Source organism: Saccopteryx bilineata, chromosome 2, assembly GCF_036850765.1.
Source record: "Saccopteryx bilineata isolate mSacBil1 chromosome 2, mSacBil1_pri_phased_curated, whole genome shotgun sequence".
Taxonomy (NCBI): Eukaryota; Metazoa; Chordata; class Mammalia; order Chiroptera; family Emballonuridae; genus Saccopteryx; species Saccopteryx bilineata.
This window is the reverse complement of record NC_089491.1, coordinates 155,996,106-156,020,788: the sequence shown is the minus strand read 5'-3', so window position 1 is coordinate 156,020,788 and position 24,683 is coordinate 155,996,106. Positions and strand designations below refer to the sequence as shown.

The following is a 24,683-nucleotide window of genomic DNA, read 5'->3' as shown; positions in this document are numbered from 1 at the left end:
GATTCCCGGCCAGGGCACACAGGAGAAGCGCCCATTTGCTTCTCCACCCCTCCGCCATGCTTTCCTCTCTGTCTCTCTCTTCCCCTCCCGCAGCCAAGGCTCCATTGGAGCAAAGATGGCCTGGGCGCTGGGGATGGCTCTGTGGCCTCTGCCTCAGGCGCTAGAGTGTCTCTGGTCGCAACATGGCGATGCCCAGGATGAGCAGAGCATCACCCCCTGGTGGGCAGAGCGTCGCCCCATGGTGGGCGTGCCGGGTGGATCCCGGTCGGGCGCATGCGGGAGTCTGTCTGACTGTCTCTCCCTGTTTCCAGCTTCAGAAAAATGAAAAAAAAAAAATATATATATATATAAAACATTTTCATGTATTACAATCCATTCATTTCCTACTGCTCATGTTCATGGTTGCGGGTGGCTGGAGCCAATCACAGCTGTCCTCTAGGACAACACCAAATTTTTATTGGATAATGTATAATGTACACAGGTCATTGTATGGCTCTCATGGAATTACTTTTTTTTTTTTTTGTATTTTTCTGAAGCTGGAAACCGGGAGGCAGTCAGACAGACTCCCGCATGCGCCCGACTGAGATCTACCCAGCATGCCCACCAGGGGGCAATGCTCTGCCCATCTGGGGCATCGCTCTGCCTCAATCAGAGCCACTCTAGCACCTGAGGCAGAGGCCACAGAGCCATCCTCAGTGCCTGGGGCAACTTTGCTCCAATGGAGCCTTGGCTGTGGGAGGGGAAGAGAAAGACAGAGAGGAAGGAGAGGGGAAGGGGTGGAGAAGCAGATGGGCGCTTCTCCTGTGTGCCCTGGCCAGGAATCGAACCTGGGACTCCTGCATGCCAGGCTGACGCTCTACCACTGAGCCAACCGGCCAGGGCCTGGAATTACATTTTAAAATACATGGCGTTCATGGCTCTCTCAGCCAAAAAGGTTCCTGACCCCTGACCTACAGGGTGGTTTGGGAGCCCAGAGTGGGGTACCCAAAGTCCGCCAAATGTGGGCATCATTCTTCCTCACTTCCTGGCCAATGCACCAGAAATCTGTTGAATATAAATGACCCGGATGGAGGAGACACTCAAATAACTTAATTAATGGAAGTAGGAGGATTTATTAGTAGCCTGTGGGGAATGTGGGGATAGTACCACCAAAGCACGAGTTCTCCAAATTAGATTTTTTACAGGTTATATGCCTTTACAGTATCTAAGCAATGGGTATATGATCCCTTTGTTTAAGGTTTCCTAGCACTCAAGAAGAGGGGAGGGGGAGTTTTGGTGGTGTCAGCAAGGAAGAAGGGGTTTCCAGATCACTGGTCATAGCTATATACAAAACCTGCTTTTCTTGCTTTGTGTTTCAAGTGGCTCTAAGCAACCATTTAGAGAACTATGAGATGTAGTTAATTTAAAATTGCCTGACTCAGTTATTCCTGCTGGCTTCTTTTCATTATATTCTTCTGGTTTCTCCCCTCTCAAAGCAGATGGACGCTTGCTCCCTCCTAACCACTGAAAGGCAGTGGGAAAAATAAAATTGATTTTTGATTAGGTGTTGTACATTCTGTTTCCTCAATTCTAGGGCTATATAGGCCTGTTTTACTGTAGGACAGTTGCTGCTACCAAAAGATGAATCCCAGCAAAGGGAAATTACCTACTGGAGACTCACTTGAAAGAATTACAGCTGTATTACACCCCCCCCCCCCCATTCTCCACCGGCTCCAGAGAAAAGTAATGAACATACCTACTACACTTTTATCTCCATGGTGGGTTCAATGACCTGTGACAACCGCCTGACTTGGACAAGCTTAACATGCCATTAGAATTCTGGCTTTAGGTAACACTTGCTGTCCCAGAATGGATAGTATTCTTTTTCCTTTTTCTTAATATACAAATCAGAATGTCCATTTAAAAGAATTTTCTCTTAAGGTAACAATGAGCAAATTTAGGAAACCATCAGACATGAGGAAATGATTTTGACTGTGTAATAAATATGGTGTCTAGTCTCTGTAGGGAAACACATGACTCCAAAGTTGAGAATTTCAAGTCAGGCAGCAGTGCACCATTGTCTCATGACAGAGCAGTGGGGAAGATGTCTTTTGCCTGCTCCCCTTCATCCCCCTGCGAAATTAATACAGTTCTGGAGGTAGGGATAGCAAAAAACAAACAAACAAACAAATGGACTATTCGATATAGGAGAGTTGAATAAATTTGGAAACTGAACCTTATTATTAGTTTTTAAATTTAAGATGAAACATTTCTAAGTACATTCTGGATATACTTTTTATAATTTAGTTTTGAGTCTTAGTACTCTTGCCTCTCTATTCCACAGGTTCAAAAGCGCATGGTATTTTTTTTTAAAAAGGGCATGCTATTGTATCTTTAAAAGGCCTTGGAGATGTTCTCAGTACTGTTTTCTTCAAAAATTGTTTTCATTAAACTGGGTTATATAATTCAAAGGTAAATAATTCTCAGGCTTAAGTTCCATCCACAGTTTTATTACTCCTGTATCTTATTTTCTTCACTGAAAAGACCAATGAACTGAGATAAGAAGTGTAAATACATCTTTTTTTTTGTATTTTTCTGAAGTGAGAAGCAGGGGGAGGCAGACTGGGATCCACCCACCATGCCTGCCATGGGGAGATGCTTGGCCTATCAGGGGTGGTGCTCCGCTGCAACCAGAGCCATTCTAGCACCTGAGGCAGAGGCCATAGATCCATCCTCAGTGCCTGGGCCAACTTTGCTCCAGTGGAGCCGTGGTTGCGGGAGGGAAAGAGAGAGACAGAAAGAAAGGAGAAAGGGTAGGGTGGAGAAACAGATGGGTTCTTCTCCTGTATGCCCTGTCTAGGAATTGAACCTGGCACTTCCACATGCTAGGCCGACACTCTGCTGCTGAGCCAGCTGGCCAGGGCCTAACCACATCTTTTTTTAGTTGTCCAGAAAATCTGGAATTAACCTCAGGCCTGATTTAATCTAAAACTTACTATTGAAATTCTTAATTACCATTTCAATTTTATTATTATGAACAATCTATAAGTCATTTAATTTAAATTAATTAGTTTCATAAGTGCTATTTTATTTTTTCTTTTCTTTTCTTTTATTAAGTGAGAAGCGGGGAGGCAGAGATAGACTCCTGCATGTGCCCTGACTGGGATCTACCTGGCAAGCCCCCTACCAGGTGATGTTCTGTCTCTCTGGGCCTCTTCTCCATTGCTTAGCAACTGGGCTATTTCGGTACCTGAGGCAAAGCCATGGGGCCATCCTCAGTGTCCATGGCCAACTTTGCTGGAAGCATTTGAGCCATAGCTGAGGGAGGGGAAGAGAGAGACAGAGAGAGAGATAGGAGGAGGGGTGGAGAAGCAGATGGTTGCTTCTCCTGTGTGCCCTGACAGGGAATCAAACCTGGAACTTCCACATGCCAGGTTGATGCTCTATTGCTGAGCCAACTGGCCCTGGATCCATTTTATTTTTGTTAAAAATGTTCATTTATTCTCTCTCGCGGTTCCTGAGATTAGCATTAGAGGAGAGAGCAGAGAGGAGAGCAGAGAGAGGCCATGTGGAGGAGGCCAGGAGAAGCAGCCAAGATGGTGGAGTGCTGAGGGAGAAGCCAGTTTGTGTAGAGTTTGTGCAGGGAGAAGGAAGGAGATGGGGAACAGGGGTGAATAAGTCTGGTGAGCTAGAAACCTTTGATTCTAGGAAACTCGGGTAAGTCAGTAGCTTTGTGAGCTCTGAATGTGAGTGGGTTTTGGAGCCCAGTGTGTGTTTTTACTTGCCTGCCAGGTGCAAGCTAGGATTAAAGATGATGGCTCACAAGTTTTTAGCTCCATTGTTTCTTTACTGACTGTCTGAATCCAATGCGAACCTACATGGGCCAGGCGGCTGTAATGGTGGCCCTGGCTACTGGTTTTGCAAGTGTTTTTATTATGCATTTATCATATAATGTATTATTGTTGTTTCTTTTATTTAAATAAATGTTTCTTTTATTAAAAAAATGCTCATTTATTAAAGATTTCAAATTTCACATGTTTGACGGGACTTGCATATATCATAATACCTTTTCTTTTCACAGTACCTTTCTTCAAAACTTTTATCTAAACATTTTTGGATAATTTACACTGATCTTTGACATACACAGAGTATTAGCTGGTATCATAATTATGACAAAATATTTTTGGCTTTGACCCACTTAATAACCTTAATATGAAGCAAAGTACATTGTGCTCGCTTCGGCAGCACATATACTAAAATTGGAACGATACAGAGAAGATTAGCATGGCCCCTGCGCAAGGATGACAAAAAAAAAAAAAAAATAAAGCAAAGTACAGTGGTACCTTGAGATATGAACAAACCGACATACAAATTTTTTTAAGATACGAGCTACGACTCAGTCCATATTTTGTTCTAGATCCCAGTGAAATTCTGACATACGAGTCATAATTCGAGAAGCTGCCGCTAGTTGGTGCTCGGGTCCAATATCGGCAGTTTGATATACAAGTTGACTGACTTACGAGCTCGGTTACAGAATGAATTAAATTTGTATCTCAAAGTATCACTATATAATAAATTTTCCCTTGACTATATTTTTTTATTTTTATATGTAATTTTATAGCTATTATTATGCTGTATTTATGTCAATTTTTAAAATGTATTTATTAGTTGGATAGCCATTAAAAAGCTTTTTATAGTTTAAAAACAACTGCCCAACTGCATATAACTTTACTGAAATATATAAATATAATCATTTGACAGATATTTTAAAATCAATATATTTTTATTTTTTAATTGTTAAAAATAATTTTTAGTGAGACAAAGAGAGAGGGACAGATAGGGGACAGATAGGGACAGAAAGACAGGAAGAGAGAGAAAGAAGAGAATTATCAATTCTCTGTTGCAGCATCTTAGTTGTTCATTGATTGCTTTCTCATATGTGCCCTGACCAGGGGGCTCCAGCCGGGTTAGTGACTCCTTGCTCAAACCAGGGACCTTGGGCTTCAAGCCAGTGATCTTGAGTTCAAGCCAGCAACCATGGGGTCATGTCTATGATCCCACATTCAAGTTGGAAACCCCACACTCAAACTCTCGAGCCCATACTGAAGCTGGGTGAGCTTCCACTCAAGCCGATCACATTGAGGTTTCATACCTGGGTCCTCTGCATCCCAGGCCAATGCTCTATCCACTGCATCACCACCTGATCAGGGTATATATTTTTTTCCTCTTTGGGCTTAGATTTCTTTATAGTTCTTTTCTCTGCACCCCTTATATCATCTCTTTTATCCATATCCAAAACAACCCATATTAATAACAGTATGAATCACTCCAACAAATCCGATGTATCAACCTGCAATTTTCTTTGTACTTACGTACTACTACACTGACATATATATACATATAGAATTTCCAGTTATTGGGATTCCTGTCTCTCCAAAAATTGATTTTATGTATAGTTTTCTGCTTCTTGATTTATCACTCAATAATATCTCTTAGAATATCTCTAAATCATGTAATGTATCTCTTGGTTATTTACAATGGCCACATAATACTCTGTTATTTGATGTATTTCTCAGCTATCTATCTATTGAAAGCATTCATTTTTTTCTTTTTTCCCCTTATTTTCTAAGTGAGAGGAGGGGAGATGTAGAGACAGACTCCTGCATGTGCCCCGACTGGGATCCACCCAGCAACCCCCATCTGGGGCTGTTGCTCTGACCACCTGGGGCATGCTTGCAATGGAGCTATTTTAGCTCCTGAGGTGGAGACTCCATGAAGCCATCCTTAGTGCCTGGGCAATGCATTTGAACCAATTGAGCCATGGCTATAGGAGGGGAAGAGAGAAAGAGAGAGTAAGAGAAAGAAGGGGAGTGGGGGAGTGGAAAAGCAGATGCTCTTTTCTCCTGTGTGCCCTGACCAGGAATTGAATTTGGGACATCCACATGCTGGGCCAATGGTCTACTATTGAGCCAACTGGCTAGGGCTATTCGTTTTACTTCTATGCTTAAACTCTTCTGATAAATGTTGTAATAATCATTTCTATAAGCATGCTCCCACAAATTGGCTTTTGTGTTTGTGGGATAGATTCCCAAGAGTGCAATTACTGTGTTAAGGATATTTGTAGTTTTATTTTTAATAGGGCTTCATATTGCTTTCTGAAAAAGCTGAAATACTTCAAACTTTTAGCAATGCATGGGAGGACATTTCCCACACCCACCAGTGATAAGTTCTATAGCTCTATTCAATTATTTTTTTTTAATCTTATAGGTGAAATATGTAATCTCTCTGTCACTTTAACTTGCATTTCCTTGAGTACTAGTAGATTTGATCCTTTAATTTTTTAAATTTTATTGATTTTAGAGACAGAAGAAGGAACAGAGAGAGACAGAAACATCAATCTGTCCCTATATATGCCCCGATCAGGGACTGAACCAGCAACCTCTGTGCTTGGGGTAATGCTCTAACCAACTGATCTATCCAGCCAGGGTGATTTGAGCCTTTTATTAAACCTCTGTTGTCCATTTGAATTTATTTTGTCAATTATCTGTTCATATATTTTACTCATTTCTCCCCTCCTCCATTGAATGGTGTGTGTGTGTGTGTGTGTGTGTATGTGTTTGTCATGTGTGAATACCTGATAGAAAGTTTATATATATTATAGCTATTAGCTTTATGTTAAAGTGATTTTAATTAGTTCAACTTTGGTTATTGTATTTTGGCTACTGTTTTTATGCACACAAATTTGATAACTGCACAAAATGGCAAAAGGACAGTGAAAATGATCTATAATATCAACATCTTTCCTCTGATTTTTAGTATATAATGAACATAATGAGTCTCTCTCTTTGACTCCTTACTCCTATCCTCCATAAATAACTACAGTCAATATTTTAGGATGTAGCCTTGCAGTTTTTAATTCATGCATGTAGAAATATATCTAGGTCTTTATTGTTGTTGGTAAAATAAGTTTGTAAATATAATGTATATGTTTGCTCACTTAAAGTTTGCATTGAGCGTGGGGGACAGGCTGTAAGCATTTCCAGTCGTTATAGCCTAAGGCAGGGGTCGGGAACCTTTTTGGCTGAGAGAGTCATGAACGCCACATATTTTAAAATGTAATTCCATGAGAGCCATACAATGACCTGTGTATGTTACACATTATCCAATAAAAATTTTGTGTTGTCCTGGAGGACAGCTGTGATTGGCTCCAACCATCTGCAACCATGAACATGAGCGGTAGGAAGTGAATGGATTGTAATACATGAGAATGTTTTATGTTTTTAACATTATTATTTTTTTATTATTAAAGATTTGTCTGCAAGCCAGATGCAGCCATCAAAAGAGCCACATCTGGCTCATGAGCTCTAGGTTTCTGACCCCTGAGCTAGAGCATTGAATTGGGATGCAGTGGACCCAGGTTTGAAACCTCAAGGTTGCTGGCTTGAGTGTGGAATCATACACAAGTCAAGGCACCCCATGATTGATGCCTTGAGTCCAAAGGTCACTGGCCTGATGCCCAAGGTTGCTGCCTTGAGCCCAAGGTCGCTGGCTTGAGTAAGGGCTCATTTGCTCTGCTGCAGCCCCCTGGTCAAGGCACATATGAGAAAGTAGTCAATGAACAACTAAGGAGACTAAGGAGCCGTAAGGATTCTAATTTTCCTTCCTGTTTGTTTCTATCAGTCTCTCTTTCTGACTTTGTCTCTGACACACACACACACACACACACACACACACACACACACACACACACAAGAGGAAGAGGGAGAGGCTGTCAAGGGAGACAAACCTCCTGAATCTTCTCCCTCAGTTTTTATTGATCAGAAACAGAATGAAGGTAACAGGATTGCAGGGGAGGGAGATTAGGTGATAAGGGGAAAGAATGACTAACGTACTTCTAGCTGAGATGGATAAAGGACTAATTTTGGTCAGTACATTCTTTTTCTTTTGCTAATTAACAAGCACAAGGGAGAGACAATCTAGAACCTCTAGGCTAATTTTTAAAAGCTCATTCATATGCATTCCTTTGTGTTTATACAAAGGTCACTCACCCAGTTTCTTGGTGTTTGCATCCAAAAGACATTCATATTCAGGGCTTTTTTTTTTTTTTTTTAATCTTTTTTTAAATTTTATTTATTCATTTAGAAAGGAGAGAGAGAGGGAGAGAGAGAAGAGAGAGAGAGAGAGAGAGAGAAGGGGGGAGGAGCAGGAAGCATCAACTCCCATATGTGCCTTGACCAGGCAAGCCCAGGGTTTCGAACCAGCGACCTCAGCATTTACAGGTCAACACTTTATCCACTGCGCCACCACAGGTCAGGCCATATTCAGGGCTTTTAACTGAAGTTTCCCAATCCAAGTCATAGGGTTCAAGATTATAGGGGTGATTCTTTACAGGCATTGTTTTTTGTTTTTTTTGTCCCTTCAATTCCTTAATTTACTCACTCCCTCATTTATTCTAAAGACACAGAAGTTTACAATAGGAATAACAGGTTTAAGAAATACTTGTCCATTTATTTTTTTTTTCCTTTGACATAGGAAGAGAGATAATACTTTTTTGACCTGAGATTTAAACAAAAAGAATCAGAAAGGAAGCAAGATAATTAGACTTGACTGTGATTCTTTGAGAAGTTGGCCTTGAATTCTGGCTCTTCCCCTTTAGGCCAGAAACTCTTTCTGAGGTGATAAGGCCCTCAGATGTTTGGTGATTTAAAGACAGCACATCAGCACCACCAGCAGAGGTGGGGGGACCACTCCCAAGTGGCAGCAATAGGGAGGCTCTCATCCCCACACAGACAGCCCACTGATACCCAGTGGAAGAGGCAGCATGACATAGGCATAAAGAAGTGTCCCTGGATTGCTACTACTTAATGGGGTAAATTCTTTTATGGATACCTGAGTTAGTAATAAAGGCCCTATAAGCAGTTAAGACATTGGTTACAGATACAGTAAGTCGTCACTTATGTTATCAATAGGTTTTGGGAAGTGCAGCAAAATGATGTATCAGCAATTTCATCATTTTACATTTTGATATAAATAAAAGTTAAGTTCCTACAGCATCATATCAACATTATAATGAAATGACGTTGAATGAAACATTATTGAAGGACTTAATGTTATTTCTGAAGGATGGCAAAAAGAAGAAAACAAAAGAGACCAAATGATGAGCAGGGTAGGCTTATGTTCCTTCTCATGCGAGGCCTCTGGTGCTGTTTAAAGGACTACAATCTTGACTGACCTGTGCTGGCGCTGTGATAAGGTGCCAAGGAATTGCAAAAAATGTTAACATTAGTATTTTAAAAGGAAGGGTCAGGCCCCCCGTACCCCTGCTCTCTAAAAAGAAAAAAAAAAACCCAGAGGAAGAGATTAAAGGGGCAAAAATTAGTAACTAATCATAGTTCTCTGGAAGGATAAAACTTATCTAGAAACTCCCTCTTCCCCTTCCTTAAGATCCTTCAGAAGACAATGTATACATATCTTAATTAAAAATTCCTACACTGATTCTAACTCTTCCTCCCCTCCTGGAATCCTGAGAGTGATGTCTACTTCTAATCAAAGGGATCAGAGCCCACTCCCCTTGCTTGAAAAACCTGCATTCTGTAACATATGCTTTCTAATAATCATCTCTCTTGAAATCCTTTATATGTATAAAAACTTGTAAACTAAACAAGCAGGGACTAGCTTATTTTTCTTTTTAAATTAATTTTTAGAGAGGAGAGAGAGAGAGAGAGAGAGAGAGAGAAAGAGAGAGAGAGAGAGAGAAGGGGGAGGGAGGAGCAGGAAGCAACAACTCCCATATGTGCCTTGACCAGGCAAGCCCAGGGTTTTGAACCAGCAACCTCAGCATTCCAGGTCAATGCTTTGTCCTCTGTGCCACCACAGGTCAGGCCGAGACTAGCTTATTATATAAGCTAGCCCCAACACTTTTAGCAAAGGTATTTTCATTTGGCCTCTCTCCTTATCCTAAGCTAACCATTTCTCTGTGGCAACAGGGATGGGGGGTTGTAAAGCCAGTAGCCATGGCTACCATCACAGCTGCCTGGTCCATGCAGGTTCGTATTTGATTCGGACAAACGGTAATAAAACAATGCAGCCAAGAACTGGTGGGCCATTAGCTTTAATCCTAGCTTGCACCGGGCAGGCAAGAAATACACACAGTGGGAAAATATTTCCCCTTCCATTCAAGGCTCCCAAAGCCACTGACTTATCCGAGTTTTCCTAGGATCAAAGGTTTGTACCTCACCAGCATTATTCACCTCTGTTCCCCATCTCCTTCTCCCTGCACAAACTCTGCATAAATTGGCTTCTCCTTCAGCACTCCGCCATCTTGGATGCTTCTCCTCTCCTCCACGTAGCCTTTCTCTGCTCTCCTTTCTCTGTTCTCTCCTCTAATGCTAATCTCAGGAATCAAGAGAGAGCAAGCTCCTGGTTTGCCCCATTTTATAATGTAGAAATCTAAACCTTTAATCCAATATACAAACAAGGAAGTCTCTGATACAAAGTCACTTAGGATGGAAAAGGCTTGGTCTTAAAACTAAGCCTTAGGGTATAACAACCCTGCCTGTTTACAGCCTGTCCCCCTCACCCAATGCAAACTATAAGTGAGCAAACCTATATATCATATTTACAAACTTATTTGACCAACAGGGGTAGATACTAGAAGATTTGGGAATGTCTTTGCTGGGTATATAAAACAATTATCACTACTGTGTTACCTTGCGGTCTTGATGTGTAAGAATGCTTTTTCCCTTTAATAAATCCTATAGATAGATGTTGTAAGCTTGTTTAGTAGTTGACTATTGTACCATGCTCCCTCCTTACCCACCTCAACCAGTACTTGATTTTGTATAAAAGAAGGTCTAGAATGGTAAGAGAGCTACATGATTTGGGATTATACCCTAACTAGCCGGCTAATTAATAAACTCCTCAAATTTCTTCTGTAACCTGCCTGGTGTCTCTATGTAACCTGCAGATTGCAGTACTTTACAATAGTGCAATGGATAAAGCATCAACCTGGAACACTGAGGTTGCAGGTTTGAAACTCTGGGTTTGCCCAGTGAAGGTACATATAGGAGTTGATGCTTCCTGATCCCTACCCTTCTCTCTCTCTCTTGAAAATGAATAAAAAAATTGTTAAAGAACTGTGGTCTCACAATAAATAGCAAATGGACACATGAACTAGTAATATGGCTCCTATTTAAAATCTCCAGACTTGTGTGGCATATGGAAAAAAAGAAAAAGAAAATGTTGGGCAGATAAAATATATTATGCTCACTTTTTTAAAGATGGTGCTGCCCATGTGGAAGCCTATTGTCCAGGTGATAATACTAATTGCCCTTCTTGCTTGGGATGGGCGTGATTATATTAATGTGTGTTGGGAGACAGGCTTAAGCAGGCAGGGTCCTTATTGCCTAAGGCTTAGTTTTAAGACTAAGCCTTTCCCTTTTTGATGTAGGGTGGTGCACTCTCATGAGGAATCCCATTATGCCTCAGACAAGTGACTTTGTATCAGAGACTTTCTTGTTTGTATATTGGATTAAAGATTTGGATTTCCACACTATAAAGTGGGGAAGACCGGGAGCTTGCTCTCATTTCCTGAGATTAGCATTAGAGGGCAGAGAAAGGCCACGTGGAGGAGGCTAGGAGAAGCAACCAAGATGTTGGAGTGCAAAGGGAGAAGCCAGTTTGTGCACAATTTGTGCAGAGAGAAGGAGATGGGAAACAGAGGTGAATGGGGCTGGTGAGCTAGAAACTTTGATTCTAGGAAACTCGGATAAGTCAGTGGCTTTGTTAGCACTGAATGAAAAGGAAGTGTTTTCCCACTGTGTATAATTTTTGCCTGCCAGGTACAAGCTAGGATTAAAGCTAATGGCTCCCCAGTTCTTGGCTTCATTGTTCATTACCTGTGAATGTCCACGATGGCAGCTTCTGGACTTACCAAAAACTACTGTGAAGGAGGAGAAACCAGAAGAATGCAGAGGAGAGGGGGGCCTGCAATGTCTGAGGTCTTACACTCCAGCCTGTGATCTCAGTGTTCTTTACTGAGGAAACAAGGGCAGACAGAAAAGTTTGAAAAATAAACCATGGGTGTGGACCCTGCTTGTTATCAGTTTCTTGAAATGAACTTGCAGTTCCAGTAAGAAGAATGAGTGATAAGATTATCAAGGACAGACCCTCTGGCTACCTCTCCCCTTCTCCTTCCTAAGACACAAAAGTCATGTAGGCCTACTGTTGCTCAAGTAAGTTTGTAAAATATGATTTTTATGTTTACTCGCTTATAGTTTGCACTGAGGGCTGAGCAGCACCAGGTATATGTGGTCTGTGAAATTGCAAATTACCATTTTGCTTGGGAAAGGCTATTCTTTTGCTAATGTTTGCTGGAGAAAAGGTTTTTGCACCAGAAAGTTTTAAAGAGAGAGAGAAGAGGGAGAAAAAAGCCATGTTTGCAGAAAGAAGCAGAGAGAATGCAGAGTGCTGAAGGAGAAGCCATGTTGGCAGGGAAAGAGAAGAAGTACAGATGGGGAACTGTTACATCCCAGGAGACAGGCCACAGCAGACACAAAGTGAATTTTATAAGTTTTATTGCAAACCTGCGCAGGGACTGCAGGTAACCCACACAGGGGAACACTGCAGCCCCCCAAACCTGCGCAGGGACTGCAGGCAACCCACGCCTCCGAAGAGACTGGAGCACTGCAGCCCCGAGCTTCTAAAATGGCTCCTTTTTATAGGGTGGCTATCTAGGATGAGCAACCATCATACAGAAGCTGATGTGGCTATTAGCTATTGGCTAGGGAGGTTGTGCGCAGTTATGGGGGGGGGGTATTGCTCAGTGGAGAATTTCAAACATAAACTTCTGATAAGGGTCTCTGACTCATCTGAACTCTTTGTTCTCGGCGTCACAGGGGCCCTTGTCGGCACTCCCTGTTCCTTCAGTAATTACACTCTTGGCAGCCCCGAGCATATCAGTACTCCCTAAATCCAACAGAACCAGAGGTGAGGGGCTTTGCCAGCTCCGCTGAAACTGGTGAGTGTAAAGCCAGTAGCCACAGCCACCATTACAGCTGCCTGGCCCATGCAGAATCACATTAGATTCAGACAGACAGTAATGGAACAACAAAGCCAAGCTAACTGGCCATTGTCTTTAATCCTAGTTTATACCTGATGGGCAAGTTAAAACATACTGGGTTCCAAAATCCACTCATTCAGCACTCACAAAGCTACTGACTTATCCCAGTTTTCTAGAATCAATGGTTTATAACCTCACCAGTCTCATTCACCTCTGTTCCCCATCTCCTTCTCTCTGCACAGACTCTGCACTAACTGGCTTCTCCCTCAGCACTCCACCATCTTGGCTCTTCTCCTGGCCTCCTCCACGTGGCCTTTCTCTGCTCTCTCCTCTAATGCTAATCTCAGGAACCGAGATAGTAAGCTCCAGGTCTGCCCCCATTTTATAGTATAGATTCAAAACCTTTAATCTAATATACCAACAAGGAAGTCTCTGATACAAAGTCACTTATCTGAGGCATAATGGGATTCCTCATGAGAGTGCACCACCCTATATCAAAAAGGGTGGGAAACAGTCCCAAAACCAAACCCCAGGCTACAAGGATCCTGCCTGCCCACAGCCCACCCCCAACACACATTAATATAATCATGCCCATCCCAAGCAAGAAGGGCAATTAATATTATCACCTGGGCTATGGGCTTCCACGTGGGCAGCACCTTCTTTAACAAAGTGAGCATAATACATTTTATCTGCCCAACAGTGAGGCCTTTGATTCTAGGAGGAACCAGAGAAGGTTCTCCTGGTTGTGGAACCAGAGAATGCATTAGGGCTTTGGGAGCCCTGTGTGTTTGCTCGTCGACCGGTGCGAGACTTTAATCAAGGAATGACCCACCATTTTTTGGCTTCACTATTTCTTTACCATCTGCCCGAATTTGATAAGAACCTGCATGTTAATGGCCATGATGACAGCGGACACTGATCTTACACCTGCAAACAAAGAAGTCATAGAAATCAGGTATTTCTTACATGAAAGCTAAAGCTGTAAAGGTATATGAGATGTAAGAAATCTAACTTTGGGGAGCATGTGTTTTGTTGCCTCTTTTGGGGTCAAGCAGCTCCGCTGGCTAAATAAATCCTACTTCTGTCATCAAATTGCCTAGGCATTTTTGTCCTCCTTTGATTCCTGCAATAATTGAACTTCATTAGCATTCAAAGAAGTTTAAAATTATTTAAATTTTTACTTATTAATTTTAGCAAGTGAAGAAGGGGTAGATAGAGAGATAGGAACATCAATCTGTTCCTGTATGTGCCCTGACTGGAGATTGAACCAGTAACCTCTGCACATCAGAACAATGTTCTTATCAGCTAAACCACCCAACAGGACCAAAGAAATTAAAGTTTAAACAATGAGCCTGACTTGTGGTATCACAGTGGAAAAGGCATCAACCTGGAACACCGAGGTCACTGGTTGGAAGCCCCAAGCTTGCCCTGTTGTTGGGCAGATAAAATGTATTATGCTCACTTTGTTAAAGATGACGCTGCCCACGTGGAGGCCGTTGCCCAGGTGATATTAATGTGTGTCTCTGTGGGCTGTGGGCAGGCAGGATCCTTGTAGCCTGGAGCTTGGTTTTCGGATTAAGCCTTTCTTACCCATATTGATGTGGGGTGGTATAATCCCATCATGTCCCAGATAAGTGACTTTGTATTAGAAACTTCTCTATTTTGTATATTGGATTAAAGGTTATGAATCTACACTATAAAATGGGGGCAGAACAGGAGCTTGCTCTCTTGGTTCCTGAGATTAGCATTAGAGAGCAGAGAGCAGAGAAAGGCCACATGGAGGAGGCCAGGAGAGGCAGCCAAGATGGTGGAGTGTTGAGTGAGAAGCCAGTTAGTGCAGAGTTTGTGCAGGGAGAAGGAAGGAGATGGGGAACAGAGGTGAATAAGTCTGGTGAGCTAGAAACCTTTGATTCTAGGAAACTTGGATAAGTCAGTAGCTTTGCGAGCACTGAATGTGAGTGGGTTTTGGAGCCCAGTGTGTGTTTTTACTTGCCTGCCAGGTGCAAGCTAGAATTAAAGATGACAGCCCATCAGTTTTTGGCACTGTTGTTTCTTTACCGACTGTCCGAATCCAATGCGAACCTGCATGGGCCGGGCTGCTGTGATAGTGGCCCTGGCTACTGGCTTTATACTTGTCAAGGTACATGCTATGATTTGATGCTTTCTGCTTCTCCCCCTTGCCTTTCTCTCTTCTCCTCTCTCTAAAATTAATAAATCTAAAAAAAATTTAAACAATAAAATATATTATTACTCTTCATAGTTCAAATTGGCAGATACTGAGCAAAGATCATATTCCATGCTTTCAAGTGTTGTAAAGTACTGTACCCCAGATTCTGAAAAGTACCGAACCTCACTTCAGCAGGTTTACATAGAGACACCAAATCCAGATGAATTTTGAAAGGTTTTATTAAAGGAGGAGATTTATTAAATATGCCAGTCACATATGGCTGACACAGGGCATTTACAGACCCAAATCGTGCGCACCAAATACATCTGAGAGGCTGGATATATACCTTTTGACCACACACATGTTGGGGGGCATGACAGCATGACAGAATCATTAACAATATAACATTTGTCTAGGGGATTTACAAAAAACGTTAAAACTTATAAGGTAATACAATCAAAGACATTCATAAACCTTTTAGTATCTATCTCTCCTCCTTTGCCTAGAGGTACACATTAATCTCAGGATTCCAGGAAGGGACAAAGAGCTAAAATCAGTGTAGGGTGGTATGTAAATTTTGCCTCTTATTGAAAGGGGAAGGGAGTTCTTCAGATAACCTTAATTCTTTCAGAGAACTTAAAAACAAATGACCCTAGTTGTCCTTGTAAGTCAGGAAATGTCTATATCCTTTTCCCTCCATTTTCCAAAGAAAGGACAGGACAGAAAGCCTGACTTTTCCTCTTTAAAATGGCGTTGCCAATATTATGTTTTACTGTTCTCTGGTACCTTACTACACAAGAGTGGGCTATTATTTTATTCTGCTGCTATATATCTTCATTGGCATAACTTTTTTTTTAAATGGCAATTTGAGAATATGTAAAAACAGTCTGATGTAATAATTCGATTGCTTGGAATTCAAGAAATTAATCAGACTGACCAAGTGGTGGTGCAGTGTATAGAGTATTGGCCTCAGACACTGAGATCTTAGGTTTGAAACCCAAGATCACTAGTTTGAGTGTGGGCTCATCTGACTCGAGCACAGGCTCACCAGCTTCGGCATGGGTAGTCAGCTTGAACATGGGTTCATAGACACAGCTCCATGGTTGCTGGCTTGAAGCCCAAGGTCACTGGCTTGAGCCCAAGGTTGCTGGCTTGAGCAAGGGATCATTGACTCTGCAGTAGCCCTCTAGGCAAGGCACATATGAGAAAGCAGTCAATGAACAACTAAGGTGCCACAATGAAGAATTGATGCTTCTCATCTTTCTCATCTCTCTCCCTTCCTGCCTGTCTGTCCCTGTCTGTCCCTTTCTCTCTTTCTCTTTCCCCCCCTCACTAAAAAGAAAGAAAATTAATCAATGTAGAAACACAAAGACTTATCTCCCTAGAGAGATTTATTACATTATTTTTAGAGCAAAAATTAGAAATAACCTAAAAGGAACATAATATATTTTCTCATATTTTCTAAACTTTATTTAATAAGCATGCATTTCTTTTGTAGAAGAAAACATAACTTAAAAATTAAAAAATCATTAGGTAATTCTGGTTGTTAATATAAAAGTCTAATCAAACACAGAACACTTCTGAATCACATGGCTGTGACCTGAAAATGACTAATGTATGTCCATTGCCAAGACAAGATAAAAACACTGTTCTTCAGGACATTGCAGTGTTTATTTAGAAGGACATGTCATATAATAAATTTAATTTCAGTAATCACAACAACATTAGAGAAATTTTCTACCCATCCAATTATCTATCCACAAATTGTCCCATTTTAACTGTCTAGAACATTCAGATGTAACTAAAAAATGTTTTCTTCTCAAGTAAATTTAGAAAATGTTTTTGGACCACCATGAACTTCCTACATTCAAAGAAAATAAAAAAATAAGTTAGAGTCTTATGAAAAAAGAGGAAGGGGGACTGAGAATAGGGGAATCTAATTTTATATTTAAAAGAAACACAAACAAGAGAGGGACTTGTAAGGAGTAAAGCTATTTGTTGGTCAAATAAGTTTGTAAATATGATATATATGTTTGCTCGCTTGTGACTTACATTGGGTGTGGGGGACAGGCTATAAGCAGGCCAGGTTGTTGTAGCCTAAGGTTTGGTTTTAGGACTAAGCTTTTCCCCACACCCTTGACTGATTGTATGATCTGGGTGGTGCACTCTCATGAGGAATCCAATTATGCCTTGGATAAGTGACTTTGTATCAGAGACTTCCTTGTTTGTATATTGGATTAAAGGATTTTGGTTTTCTACACTATAAAGTGGGACAGACCAGGAGCTGGCTCACTCAGTTCCTGCTATCACGATTGCAGGGGCTTGCCCTTCATGGGACAAGCTGGTTTCCTGCTTTTCCCTTGTCTTCTTTTGTGGTTTGCCTGTCTTGGTGAGATACCAATAAATAGGATGGCCCACCATCCTCCGACTCCGCCGTTTCTTTACCATTTGCCCGAATCCAATGGGAACCTGCATGGGCCAGGTGGCTGCTTTGATAGTGACAGTCATGGCTACTGGCCTTACACTATTTAATATTTTATTTTTACTTAAAAAATCATGATAGCTTCTGATTCTAAAATAACATATAATTATTTCTATTTTATATGAGTGATATCTTAATAAATTCTGAGTAAAGCTACTTTTAATGTTGATGGGTGTAAAGCCAGGAGCCAAGGCCAGGGCCACTATCAGGAGCCCAGCCCATGCAGGTTTGCATTGGATTCGGACAGTCGGTAAAGAAACCATGGAGCCAAAAACTGGTGGGCCATAGTCTTTAATCTAGCTTGCACCCGGCAGGCAAGTAAAAATACACACTGGGCTCCAAAACCCAGTCACATTCAGTGCTCACAAAGCTACTGATTTATCCGAGTTTCCTAGAATCAAAGGTTTCTAGCTCAACAGCCTTATTCTCCTCAGTTCCCCATTTCCTTCCCTTATCCCAGATACAAACTCTGTACAAACTGGCATCTCACTCAGTACTCCGCCATCTTGGCTGCTTTTCCTGGCCTTCTCCACGTGGCCTCCTCCCGCTGCTGGCTCTATTCTCTCTGCTCTCTCATGCTAACCTCAGGAACCAAGAAAGCAAACTCCCGCTCTGTTCCCATTTTATAGTGTAGAAATCCAAACCCTTAATCCAATATACATAATGGGGAAGTCTGTAATACAAAATCACTTCTATGAGGCATGATAGGATTGTACCACCTCACACCAAAAAGGCTGAGACAGGCTTAATCCCAAAACCAAGCCTCAGGCTACAACAATTCTCAACACACATTAATATCACCTGGGCAACGGCCTCTTTAACAAAGTGAGCATAATACATTTTATCTGCCCAACAATGGGTTAAGAAAGTATTCTCAAATATCTGTTATTACAGTTCATTCCTAAATGTTTCTCAAATCCTTTTACCCTTTTCCATTTTTTCCCCCATCACTGCTCTTCCAAACTACCATTATCTCATTTGAACAGATACAATAGCTCTAAATGGTTTCTGTGCATCCACTGGACACTATCATGAATCCATTCTTTGCAATGCATTAGACTAGTGCTTTCAACTAACAAGTCCAATTAATTCAACTTCCTGCTCAAAACTCTGACTTTGAAGATAAAGGCAGCATTAGTCAACACGACCTACCAGGCCCAATATCGCTCTACTCTTTTTTGTTTTCTCTCCCCTTTAACCACAAGGTCTTGTTTAAGTTTTCTTATATTCATGAGGTTGCTTCCTCTACATAGAACTCTCTTCCATTCATCTTTTGGATATCATTCAAATGTTACTCCCCCACCCCCCAGCCTCCTTCACAAACCTTAATTGCACTTGTCATTTTATTTTATTGTGCTCCTATGGTTGCAACATTACTTTTGTGTGTAATTAATGTCTGTCTTTACAGACTTTAAGTTGCATAGGGCAAAGACCACTAGTTCTGTGACTGTAAACGAACTACTTGATGCCAGAAAAAAGGTTCTTTCTGTTTCATATTCCTGTGAGCAGAAGGTCTTATTTTATAGCTTCCCTTGTAATTAGATGTGACTGAGTTCTGGTAATGAAACATGAGTGAAAATGATGTGATTCATAGATTCTGAGGATCTGGGGTATGTTACTGTTAGTCAAATAAGTTTGTAAATATGATATATATGTTTGCTCGCTTATAGTTTGCATTGGGTGTGGGAGGCAGGCTGTAAACTGGCAAGGTCCTTATAGCCTAAGGCTTAGTTTTAAGACTAAGCTTTTCCACCCTTTTAATTCTAAGATCTTTTTAACATCCTTCTAATACTAAGATCTTCTCAAAACTGAGCTTTTCCCCACACCCTTGACTGTTGCATGATGTGAGGTGGTGCACTCTTTTTTTTTTTTTTTTTTTTTTTTTTTTTTACACAGAGGCAGAGATAGACAGGGACAGACAGACAGGAACGGAGAGAGATGAGAAGCATCAATCATCAGTTTCTTGTTGCGCGTTGCGACTTCTTAGTTGTTCATTGATTGCTTTCTCACATGTGCCTTGACCGTGGGCCTTCAGCAGACCGAGTAACCCCCTGCTGGAGCCAGCGACCTTAGGTCCAAGCTGGTGAGCTCTTTGCTCAAGCCAGATGAGCCTGCGCTCAAGCTGGCGACCTTGGGGTCTCGAACCTGGGTCCTTCCGCATCCCAGTTCGACGCTCCATCCACTGCGCCACCACCTGGGCAGGCATGGTGGTGCACTCTTATCAGGAATTCCATTAATGCCTCAGATAAGTGGCTTTGTATCAGAGATTTCTTATTTGTATATTGACTTAAAGGTTTTAATTTCTACACTATAAAATAAGGCAGACTGGGGGTTCCCTCTCCCTCTCCCTCTCCCTCTCCCTCTCCCTCTCCCTCTCCCTCTCCCTCTCGCTCTCGCTCTCCCTCTCTCTCTCCCCCTCCCCCCCTCCCCCTCTCCCTCTCTTCCTCTCTTCCTCTCTCCCTCTCTCAGTTCCTGCCATTAGCATTGCAGAGGAGAGGCAGCCAAGATGGCGGAGTGCTGAAGGAGAAGCCAGTTTGTGCAGAGAGAAGTAGATGGGGAACAGAGGTGAATAAGGCTGGTGAGGTAGAAACCTTTGATTCTAGGAAACTCGGATGAGTCAGTGGCTTTGGGAGCCCGGAAATGGAAAGGGAAGTGTTTTCCTACTCTGTGTATTTCTTGCCTGCTGGGAGTGAGCTAGGATTAAAGGTAATGGCCCACCAGTTCTTGGCTCTGTTGTTTCTTTACCGTCTGTTCGAGTCAAATGCCAACCTGCACAGGGCAGGCGGCTGTGATGGTGGCTGCAGCTACTGGCTTTACAATTACTCTTACAAGACAGAAAGTGCCTGAATCCCAGTATGACCACATGGAAGATTGCTCAACCAATATGCCTGTATTGAACTGTGATATAAGATAGATATAAACTTTTACTGTGTTAAGCTATAGGGATTTGGGGTTTGTTTATCAGAGCAAATGATATTAGTATATATGAGTTGACATTTCCTTCAGAGAAACAGTCAAATAATGTTTATTTTTTGAAATTAAAGCAATATGAGCACCATGATTTGTATATGGTAGTTATTAAATAGATATTGTCTTTTTTTTTTTCTTTTTTTCTTTTTTTTACAGAAACAGAGAGAGTCAGAGAGAGGGATAGATAGGGACAGACAGACAGGAATGGAGAGAGATGAGAAGTATCAATCATCAGTTTTTTGTCGTGACACCTTAGTTGTTCATTGATTGCTTTCTCATATGTGCCTTGACCGCGGGCCTTCAGCAGACTGAGTAACCCCTTGCTCGAGACAGCGACCTTGGGTCCAAACTGGTGAGCTTTTGCTCAAACCAGATGAGCCTGTGCTCAAGCTTGTGACCTCGGGGTCTCAAACCTGGGTCTTCCGTATCCCAGTCCAACGCTCTATACACTGTGCCACCACCTGGTCGGGCTCATTATTTTTTATCGTTACTTTTTTCCCAGTGATTAAAAAAATGCATTATTCCTTTTATGTTATTTTTCACTCTCATAGTGAGATTTTTGGTAGAATTGGAATACTCCTTCTTGTTCATTAGAACTTTTACAGCATCCATATGGTTTTTAAGGGATTTTAAAGGACTTCTCTTTTGATAGCCCATGAAGGAGTTTTGATTGTTCAAACATCGTCCCCCTCCCCAATTCTGTAAAGTAGTTATTTCCTTCTTTATATAATTTCTAAGTGAGTTCGAATATGGAATTAAGGGTCACAAAAGGATGAGTTAATTCTCCATGGAAACATAATGAAGTGACTCCTTTGTAGTTGTATGAAAGCCTGAGAACAGCTACAGAGGAAGGCCACTTTTTATAGCCCGCAATAACAATATTTGGGTTTACACTGGGCTTGTGTCTTTTTTTCCCTCTTTCTGCCTAGAGATTCAACTTTTTACATTGTTTTATTATATGAACATTCCTGAAATCTCACTAGAGTTTGCATATTTTGCTTTGTCTGTCTCAAGCAAACCTGAACTTTCAGGATTTATCCATCATACTTTTTCCCCCCCTCTCCCATTAACTGACAGCCAAGAATGTGAACAGATTACAAAGAGAGTAAATAAACATCTTACCTGTTGAATTTTATTTGCAGATATTCTTGCTTTCTGCACCTTGGAAACACATCATTCCAAAGTTCATTTGAAAAGCTTTTGCTGATTTGTGACTTTATAGAAAATCCTCAATATATAGATAATCCTTATTAAAATACTTTGGCTCCAAGCAATTTAAGTCTTGAATTCAGGAAGAATGAATGTAGATAACAGGTGAGTTTAATAACAGGTGAGTTTTAATTTTTTTATTTTTTTCAGGCCTTCAAGATGCTAGGTTTCATTGAAGCCATGCTTTATTCTGGGGACCAGCCTAAGACATCTTGCCTTTTAGTATTTTCAAACTCCTTTGGAAATTTTGCAATGATTTTAGTCTGACACATTTTTATGGGTTATGTCATTATAAGATTAATAATGATGATGATAATCATCACTAGAGTTTATTAATCACTTTCCATGTGTCAGGCACTATGCAAAGGGCTTTGGCTATGTTATCTGGTTTAATGTAAAATGGCTAACAGAATTTGCATCCATCCAATCCAACTAAATTCATTTCAACGCAACATTTATTGAGCCTTTCCTAATAGCCATGTACAAGTCACAGAAGAAAAGTAAATTACAAACACACTTCCCACACAAACTGGTTCCAACACTAATGACCTTTTCTGATTGTAGTCTTTGTTTACTTATATTTTGGAGAGAAAAACAAATTCAGATCAAGGGACTGCTTCAAGGTCACACAACTTTTAAGGGCTAGATTTGGGTGTCAAATTCATTTTAGCAGATAACTTTTCAGGCATTTTGACTTCTCCATACTCATAAAAAACAGCATTAGAGTGAGCATTCTACTTTCTATTTTGTAGTTTTAGTCAATATGTTTCACATATCTTTTCATGTCAGCAAATATGCTTCACAGAAGCCTCTTAAGTAATTCACACACAAAAGTCTCTCAATTCAAACACAGTAAAATTTTTATTCATAAAACTTTTATGTTTTTAGTTAAATCTTTTAAAAATTGGTTGTTTGGAGGTTAGCTTTCCACATAAACCAATATTCTTGAGACCCTGAGCTCTGTGAACAAAGTGTGTAGTTCAATAAACACATAATATGCCTGTGTGAATCACAGCATTCCAAGGACTTTTTGGAGGAAATAAATACTTTAATCTGTAAAAATAAAAGATCATTTAACAAGGTGAAAAAATTGCTTACAGTTATGCACATGTAAATGTTGGTTTCTTCACAATGCCTTTGCTATAAAATAAATATTTACTTCATTTTTAATTTTTATTATTTAGTGAGAGAGAGAGAGAGAGAGACAGACAGACAGGAAGGGAGAGAAATGATAAGCATCAACTCATAGTTGTGGCACTTTAGTTGTTCATTGTTTTCTCATATGTGCCTTGACTAGGATGCTCCAGCTGAACCAGTGACCCCTTGCTCAAGTCACTGACCTTGGGTTTCAAGCCAGTTACCATGGGGTCATGTCTACAATCCCATGCTCAAGCCAGCAACCCCGCACTCAAGCTGGTGAGCCTATGCTCAAGCCAGATGAGCCCATACTCAAGCTGGTGACCTTGGGGTTTTGAATCTGGTTCCTCTGTGTACCAGGTGAATGCTCTGTCCATTGTGCCACTGCCTGGTCAGGCACAAAAGAAATATTTACTTCTAATAAAAATAATTCTCTGCCCTCTAGCCCTGAGCAATGGAAGTTTGCTCTGAAGAATAAGTTACTCCATTTTAGTCTATTTCCAGTTAAGGCCTGGTCAATGGAAGGATTACTCTTAGTAAAATAGACTTTCCTTGGGAAGAAGTTTTTAGTCTACTTGTGTCATTGAAGAGAATTTCTTTGAAAATTATGCTGGATATTTTAAATCTATCTTTTATAGGATGTGTCTTACTGAGGATTCAGAGAATATAGTAATTAGAAGACTCTGATAGAAGAATCCCTGGCACCCCAGAGATGGACAGCTGGTGTGTGCTTGGCAAACAAATGGCATAGGACATCAGTGTCAGAAGAAGAGGAGGAACCTAATAGTGGTTCTTAAAGGGGGAAGCATTTTATATGGAGGAAACATCTGTGTAGGTCTTGGGAGAAAGTTTCTTTCTCTTTTATTTTTTTTAATGTTTATCTTATTGATTTTAGAGACAGAAAGTGAAAGGAAGAGGGAGAAGAAGAAAGAAAGAGAGAGAGACAGGAACATCAATCTGTTCCTGTATGTGCCCTGACCAAGGATCCAACCAGCATCCTCTGTTCTTCAGGATGATGCTTTAACCAACCAAGCTATCCAGCCAGGGCAAGATTTAGGTTCTTTCAATAACTTCAGGTTCTACAAATATTTGTTGCCTAGAACTAGTTCTATACTATTATGCCTGGTAGTCTTATGTTAACTAGAATTATTTCATCAAACATGCCAATAGTACTTCGTTGAAAAATCAGAATGATTTTAGGCTTTGTAAGGACAAATAAAAATAAAAAATAAGAAGCTTAATTATACCTGTTAAAAATTAAAGAAGCAATTCCCTTCTTTTATTTTTATTAGAACATTTACTTTAGAAAACTATTTGTACATACTTTCTCTTCTCTTTGAAATTCATTGAAATCCTTTTGAAAACTAGGGAGGCCTTTTGTAGGCTATATGATCCAGGAATGTCTTTCTCAAGAACCTGGGAGCCATCTTTTTGAAATGCAAAATTAAGAATGATAGCACCTCTTTCTCCTAGTTTCTGTGGGAGAGTAGTAGCCTAACTTTGGGTACCTTGCTCAAAGTTGCAAAAATACCTTCTATCATAAATATTTGAGAAATCTGTTTTTCTGCTTCCTAAAGCCAATTTATTTATTTTTTTAAAAATAAATTTTTATTAATGTTAATGGGATGACATTAATAAATCATGGTACATATATTCAAAGAAAACATGTCCAGGTTATC

At 40.8% G+C, this 24,683-nt stretch overlaps 1 non-coding gene across 1 annotated transcript; it reads left to right on the top strand.

Moving 5' to 3' along the window:
* The first annotated feature begins 4,208 nt into the window (after positions 1-4,208).
* On the top strand, positions 4,209-4,315 carry LOC136327906 (U6 spliceosomal RNA). The gene has a single exon (XR_010729963.1). It is a non-coding gene; the product is annotated as a U6 spliceosomal RNA (small nuclear RNA).
* The last annotated feature ends 20,368 nt before the right edge of the window (positions 4,316-24,683 follow it).